This window comes from Enhydra lutris, unplaced genomic scaffold (assembly GCF_002288905.1).
Source record: "Enhydra lutris kenyoni isolate GAN:26980312 unplaced genomic scaffold, ASM228890v2 scaffoldscaffold9, whole genome shotgun sequence".
NCBI lineage: Eukaryota > Metazoa > Chordata > Mammalia > Carnivora > Mustelidae > Enhydra > Enhydra lutris.
The window spans coordinates 62,085,388-62,093,745 of NW_019154093.1; the positions used below are offsets into that span (position 1 = coordinate 62,085,388).

The 8,358-nt window shown below is 39.0% G+C and overlaps 1 pseudogene; it reads left to right on the forward strand.

Moving 5' to 3' along the window:
• Positions 1-5,202: 5,202 nt before the first annotated feature.
• LOC111142929 lies at positions 5,203-7,804 on the forward strand (annotated as a pseudogene).
• Positions 7,805-8,358: the final 554 nt, after the last annotated feature.

Here is an 8,358-nt window from a genome sequence, read left to right on the forward strand (position 1 = left end):
GTGTCCTTCCTCATCTCTTATTATAGTCTTTGGCTTAAAATCTATTTGATCTGATATAAGGATTGCCACTCCAGCTTTCTTCTGATGCCCATTAGCATGGTAAATTGTTTTCCACCCCCTCTCTTTAAATCTGGAGATGTCTTAGGGTCTAAAATGAGTTTCTTGTAGGCAACACATAGATGGGTTTTGTTTTTTTATCCATTCTGATACCCTATGTCTTTTGATTGGGGCATTTAGCCCATTAACATTCAGGGTAACTATTGAGAGATATGAATTTAGTGCCATTGTATTGCCTGTAAGGTGACTGTTACTGTATATTGTCTCTGTTCCTTTCTGATCTACTACTTTTAGGGTCTCTCTTTGCTTAGAGGACCCCTTTCAATATTTCCTGTGGAGCTGGTTTGGTGTTTGCAAATTCTTTCAGTTTTTGTTTGTCCTGGAAGCTTTTTATCTCTCCTTCTATTTTCAATGATAGCCTAGCTGGATATAGTATTCTTGGCTGCATGCTCTTCTCGTTTAGTGCTCTGAATATATCATGCCAGCTCTTTCCGGCCTGCCAGGTCTCTGTGGATAAGTCTGCTGCCAATCTAATATTTTTACCATTGTATGTTACAGACTTCTTTTCCCAGGCTGCTTTCAGGATTTTCTTTTTGTCACTAAGACTTGTAAATTTTACTATTAGGTGACGGGGTGTGGACCTATTCTTGTTGATTTTGAGGGGGGTTCTCTCCACCTCCTGGATTTTGATGCTTGTTCCCTTTGCCATATTAGGGAAATTCTCTCCAATAATTCTCTCAAATATACCTTCTGCTCCCCTCTCTCTTTCTTCTTCTTCTGGAATCCCAATTATTCTAATGTTGTTTCACTTATGGTGTTACTTATCTCTCAAATTCTCCCCCTCGTGGTCCAGTAGCTGTATGTCCCTCTTTTTCTCAGCTTCTTTATTCTCTGTCATTTGGTCTTCTATATTGCTAATTCTTTCTTCTGCCTCATTTATCCTAGCAGTGAGAGCCTCCATTTTTGATTGCACCTCATTAATAGCTTTTTTGATTTCAACTTGGTTAGATTTTACTTCTTTTATTTCTCCAGAAAGGGCTTTTATATCTCCTGAGAGGGTTTCTCTAATATCTTCCATGCCTTTTTTGAGCCCGGCTAGAATCTTGAGAATCGTCATTCTAAACTCTATATCTGACATATTACCAATGTCTGTATTGATTAGGTCCCTAGCCTTCGGTACTGCCTCTTGTTCCTTTTTTTGTGGTGAATTTTTTGGCCTTGTCATTTTGTCCAGATAAGAGTATATGAAGGAGCAAGTAAAATACTAAAAGGGTGGCAAAGACCCCAGGAAAATACACTTTAACCAAATCAGAAGAGACCCCAAATCGTGGGGGGGAGAAAGGGGATAAAAAGAGGTTCAGAAAAAAAAAAAGAAAGAAAAGAAACAGTTAAAAAAAGAAAACGAGTAAAGAAAAAATATAAAAAAGAAAAATATATATATATTAGATAAACTAGTTTAAAAACGTTAAAAAAGAAAAGGGTAAAAGTTAAAAAAAATTTAGCAGAAGAAGGAAAAAAAATTGAAAAAGAAGAAAAAAAAATTAAATTAACTGCAAGACTAAAGAATCATAGGGAGAAAGCCATGAGTTCCATGCTTTGCTTTCTCCTCCTCTGGAATTCCGCCGCTCTCCTTGGTATTGAACCTGCACTCCTTGGTAGGTGAACTTGGTCCTGGCTGGATTTCTTGTTGATCTTCTGGGGGAGGGGCCTGTTGTAGTGATTCTCAGGTGTCTTTGCCCCAGGCGGAATTGCACTGCCCTTACCAGGGGCCCGGCTGAGTAATCCGCTTGGGTTTGCTTTCGGGAGCTTTTGTTCCCTGAGCACTTTCCGTAGAGTTCTTTAGCTGCTATAACAAAAATACCGAAGATTGGGTGGCTTAAACAGCAAACATTGATTTTTCACAGTTCTAGATGCTGGGAGGTCCGAGATCAGGTTGCCGGCATGTTTAGGTTCTGGTGAGGATCTCTTCTTGTCTATCTTGTTGTATCCTTCACAGTGGAGAGGAAGAGGGAGGAAGGAAGGGAGAAAGAGAGAGAGGAGCTATAGTTCTTTTTAAAAAGAGTTCTTGACTAGTTTGTTGGCCTTGATGTTCCTGAACTTTTATCTATGAAATCCAAGTGATTTGTAATCTAATAAATCAGAAGTTATCTGATTCACTAAACTATCAATTAGTTGTGCACTATAGCATTACATTGTAAAAAAGAAATGACATACTCAAGCTTGGTGCCCAAACAGATTTGTAAGGCACAAGTTCACTTCATTGGCTGGTGGTTCAGAGTTCCAAGAATTTGCTGATACAGTTTCACTGACTACGTTATAACCTATACATGGAATCAGATAGGACTTTCTTATTATCAATCAGTGGGCGAAGAAAAATCAAGACCATGGTTTACAGATAGAACTGCTTAGTATGGTCATTTAAGCTAGAGTTGATCATCACTTTAGTATAGTCCAACTCAGGGGTAACCCTTGAAAGAATGTGTGTAAGGCAAGGTAGTCTCCGCAATGCAAATGTGAAAAAATGAAATAAGAAAAAGTGTGCCATTGCGTAAATTAACCTACAGAGCCACTAATTCATATATAAATAATAAAGTAAGTAGAAAAGGTAAATATTTCCTGTGGGCAGAAATCAAGATAGTACATCTGACTGTCTATTTTGCATGGAAGGAAAGCTAGCCGTAAGTGCAGGTCTATATGGATTCATGAGCAGTGGCCAACAGATTATCTAAGTGGTCAGGGACATGGAAAGAATAAAGCTATATGAGTGATGGTTTATGAGGTAGGTTTATATAGAACTTCTTAGAAAGAGTACAAAATGTAATTTTTTTTTCCACCAGAATAAATCCTCTGTGGAGAATGCTTTCAATAATCAGGTGTCCTTTCAATAAGCTGTCCTTTCCAGTGGCTATCAGTCAGCCTCTTTATCCAGCCATGCCAGTGCTTGCTCAGATGAGCCATATCTAGAGTATTTGTGAAGGGCAGGATCCTGAGGGCTATTCATGTGTTCAATAACATGAATTTCTCCTCATAAAGGCTGGTCTTGCTACCACCACACCAAGTGGCCAATCTGCCACAAGGAGGTTAATATGACACCCATTCCCTAGGAGACTGGTCTACTTCCTGGTGGCAGTTGATTGCAATAAACATTTCTATCATAGAAGAGACAGTGATTGTCCCCACAGACATATTTCAAATACAGAAACTCCTTTACTGTCCACAGTACTTTTGCCAATACTATCCTTCCAAATACCTTATCACAGCCATGGCATTAAACGCAATATAACCTTACAATGGGTGACACATTTATAGCAAAAGATGTGTGGCAATGGATTTATGCCCACATAATTCACTGGCCTTACCATGTCCCCCCACCCTCCCATCCAGAGCAGGTTGCTAAACAAAATAGTGTGATGGCCTTTTAGCATGGTTATAGAGTTAGCTAGTAAACACCATGAGAGGGTAGGGTTCTGGCATAGAAGATGGAGTATATTCTTAAACCAGAAACCAATATTTAGCACTTCTCTCCTATGGCCAGAATTAACAGATCCAGGGATCAAATTATACAGGTGAGGATGGTCCTTCTCAATATTATGCCAATAACCTACCAGAGGAGGTTTTTCTTCCCTTCAAATTTGCTTTTGGGAATGTTAGGTCCAACAGAGGAATGCTGGTATCCAATAATGAAACTGTGTATCCACTAGGATACAAAGTCATAGTCTTCTTAAATTAAAAGCTGAGATTGCCTTCTGAAATTTTTGGATCCTTGCACCATCTAACAGACAAAAAGGACATCACTGAATAGTCTGATGGCAGATCATGATTACAAGTGGAAATTGGGTTGCTCCTATCCAATTGGTACAAACTTACCAGAGGTGGAAAATTCACTACGGCATTTTAGTATTCTGTGAGCTCAATAATTCTGAACTACAGAAAACTATGATAATCCAATAAAAATGGGATCATTAAGGACTCAAATCCTACAGGAATAAAGGTTTGGGTCACTCCACCAAATAAAAAACACTATCCACCAACATGGATAACAATGGGAACAAAAAATGCATTGTGGAAGGCAGCAACCCAACTTAAGCTCCATGATTATCTACAGAAGCAGAGTCGATAGCAGCTATGTTTTATGTTGTGACATATGTTGTATTTTATGTTTTTAACTCTTATGTGGAATATATTAAAACTCCTACAAATCCAAGAAACAAATAGATAACCCAATAGAAAAATAGGAAGGAGGGCCAACGAGGCACTTTTCAAAAGCGGCAATCTAAATGACAAATAATATAAAAAGGAGCTCAACTTTGCTGTGATAAATGCAAATTAAAACCATTAAGTGATACCACTGTACTCGAACTAGTATGACTAAAGATTTTTTTTTAATGACAATACTAAGTTTTGGCAAGGAGAGGGCAATGGAAAATTCTGCTAATGGGAGTCTCAGCTGACTTAACCACACTGAATATTCTTCAGCTTTACTAACAAAAGCTGAGCAGACACAAACCCTATACCCTGGCAGGTCATTCCTATGTATAAATCAATACAACTACAGGCTTGTGTGCAGTAACACATGTTCAAGAACAGTAAAAGCAGCGATTTTTATAATATTCCAAAAAAAAAAAAAAGTCCTTAAATAAACTGTGGTATAGTCTTTCAATGGAATAGTATACATCAATAAAATGAACAGAGTACAAGTACAGGGACAAATTTTACAAACATGAAATTGAGCAAGAGAAGCCAGACAAGAATATATCCTATATGATTCCATTTGAAATTCTGAAAACATTTAACATTAAACTGTAGTGTTCAGAAATACAACTTTAAGGACGTTTTACCCATACCATGAGGCATGATAATGATCACCTTTAAAAGATAACGATTTACCTTTAAAATGTAGTTATCACCAGCTCCTGGGTGGTTCAGCAGGTTAAAGCCTCTGCCTTTGGCTCAGGTCATGATCCCAGCGTTCTGGGATCGAGCTCCGCATCAGGCTCTCTGCTCAGTGGGGAGCCTGCTTCCCCCCCTCTCTCTGCCTGCCTCTCCACCTACTTGTGATCGCTCTCTCCATGTCAAATAAATAAATAAAATCTTAAAAAAAAAAAAAGTAGTATCACTACCAAACTTACAGAAATAAAAAGTACGATGAGGAAACAATATAATCAATCGTATGCAAACAAATTAGGTGATTTACAGGAAATGGACAAATTTCTAGAAACAAATTACTGAACTGACTCAAAAGGAAACAGAAAATTTGATATCTATAACAAATAAAGGTTGAATTGTAATTTTAAAACTTCCCACAAAGCCAAGCCCAGAATCAGACAACTTAACTGACAACTTCTGACATTTAAGTATGTGTTAATACCAACACTTCACAGACTTTTCAAAAAAAGAGGAAAAAGGCAACATTTTCCAATTCATTCTATGAGCCCAGTTACCCTGATACCCAAAACCAAAGATGTCACAAGGAAGAAAAAAAAATAAAAAACTAGCACACATACTTTTATCTGCCAGAGACCCATCAGCGGCGACGGGATGGATGCTCCATTGGAGTCCTGAGCCGAAGCGCCTGCTTACGGCAGTGCGTCAGTGCGTGCTCGCGCTCACCAGACGCAAGGGCTCCCAGGCTTCTTGTCCCGCCCCACCTTCTCACCCCACTCGGTTCCCTGTGAGCCTCCTCACCTTTTCGCGTCAGGTGCTGAGAACCCCAGCACCGGTGAACTCTCTGCGTCATGTGGGCCCCAGGAGCCTGTGTGAGAAAGTCAAACTGAGCACTTTGGGAGCTGCAGAGAGCAACTAAGGCGGATCGAGCTCACTAACGCGGATCAAGCTCACCATGCCCGCAGGAACAAGAGAGGTCATGTAGTACGGGCCAGAGGGGGCTTTCGTGGTTATACAGTTTGACTGACAGGCTTATGTGGAGCAGGGAAGACCATGGTGAATACGGCTTAGGAGGAGTATTTGGTTTGCCATAGTGTTCCACGCTATACTTGGATATAAACAGTGATAACAGTCACCGAGGTCTCCATAAAAATCTTGGCTTTAGTCTTAAAGACAGAGAAGAGAATACTCCGTGCGTTCCACAAGTTGGTAAACTGGTTGCAGATGCTGGCTTAGCGTGAGTCACAAGTTTTCTATAACTTATACTCAAGAGAGCAACAATGCAAGGTAAATACATAAAGATTTACCTTTTTTTAAACTTTTTATTTAAACTAGTTAGTTTACATGTGCACTATTGGTTTCAGGAGTAGAATTTCGTGGTTTACGTTTTGTTTTTGTTTTTGTTTTTTTGAAGTATTCATTCATGCTCCTCTGCATGTTTGTTATGCAGAGATGTCAAAGGGTGCAACAAAAAAAAGCACAGGGCAGGGGAAATTAAAGGTTTCACTGGAATTGATTCTGAATAAAAAAAAGAAAGAGAGAAAGAAACAGAGGCCCCTTAATTGTTGCTGAAAACAGACTCCTGTGATGTAAATGACTGTATCCAACAAGTTGTGGAACTTCTACAGGAATGGGATATTGTACCTGTGGATGCCACTTATTAAGCACAAGAACTGTAGGTGCTAGAAAAGAAACCTTAAGCTGGCAAAAACAGATGCAGAAATATTACCAGTATTGAAAATTAATAAAATGGAAATACAGTGGGTGCAAGTTTTAGCAGAAGGCTGGGAAACCCCACTGAATGGCTTTATGAGAGAGAGGGGGTCCTTGTAATGGGGGTCCTTGCAGTGCCTTCATTTTCATTGTCTTATGGATGGAGGTGTCATTAACTAGGCATTGCCTATGGTTCTGACAACTAGTCAGGAAGGTAAGAGGCTGGATGACTGGTCTGCATTTGTTCTGATGTACGAGGGCCACTGTATAGATATTCTTCACAAGCTAAAGTTTGTTGAGCACAGAAAAGAGGGTTGTGGTGCCAGACAATGTGAACAACATGCAAGAACCACCCTTACATTAAGATGGTTATGGAACAGGGAGATTGGCTGACCGGAGATCTTTAAGCCTTGAAATGAATTTATTGGAATGATGGTTTTGATGAGCATCGTTTTACTCCTATTGAGCTACAGCTGATACCTAAAAATATGAATGCTGGGGCTGTCATTGCATTTCAATTATGCAACCCAGTGCGTGCTAGGTTGGGTGTAACCTTATGTTCTAGACAGGCTCTATTAATTCAGGATACCTATAAGCAACTTCTGGAAGGAGGCTATAGGCATCCTGTCCTTCTTCTTCCCCCTCTTGGTACCTAGACAAAGAACAGTGGTGTTCCTTTGATGTGGTGTATGATTCTTCAGCACTAGAGGAAGGAGTTCTATATCCTAACACAATAGTAGTGGCCATCTTCCCACCTCCCACTATGTATGTAGGACCAACTGGAGTCCAGTGGTATTAGAGACCATGAATGATTGCAGGAGACAATGTTAACATTGTTGGACAAGAGCCTACTGGCATGTCTCATTCAGAAACAGGGACAGATCTTTATGAGCCAACTTATGGCGCCAAAGTGCTGATAGTGACCTCTGACCTAATCATCTTGAAAATAGTACCCTTCTGAGTTGCAGGGTACAAGAAAAAGAAGTGTACAGACTACTATGACCCTGAACACCAATAAGACTTTGAATTTATTTCAGGAACTTGAATGTGCAAACTTGCCGAAGAAGACCAGAAACCTCCTGAAGGTTTCATAGCTCCCAAGACCTGGACTGTGATGAAGTAATACTACAAATCCTTAGAGAAAACTTAAGCTGTTAACCCAGCCACATCACCTTTGACACTTCACTGAATAACAAGAGGGGACCACAAGTATCTTCAACACTGCTTATAGGTAACATTTCTATATAAAATTTTAAAATCCTGTCTTTTTTATATTATGCTTCTACCTCATGATTTTTTTCAAGCTGTTATATTAGTTATAACCAATTATATATATATTGAATTTCACTTTTCATCCCCTGAAAATAGAAAGAAAAGTCCACTAAATAGTAAATTTGTCTAGAACTTGTTCATTGAATTTTATAAGACACCTCTAACAATTAGATTATTTTTCTATGTTAAAAATATAATCTGTTTTTTTCTTCCTTCTTTCTGATCAACTATTGATCTTCAGCTGTTATAATCTAAAGTATTCGTATGATCTGAGATAAGCCCCGAATGAAATTTTTTATTCAATAAAATTAAACTTTTTGGCTTCTTAAAAAAGAAAAGACAGAAGGGAGGGAAGGAAGAAGGAAGAAACAAAGATCAATATCCCCTATGAATATAGATGCAAATCCTCCACAAAATACTAGCAAACTAAAT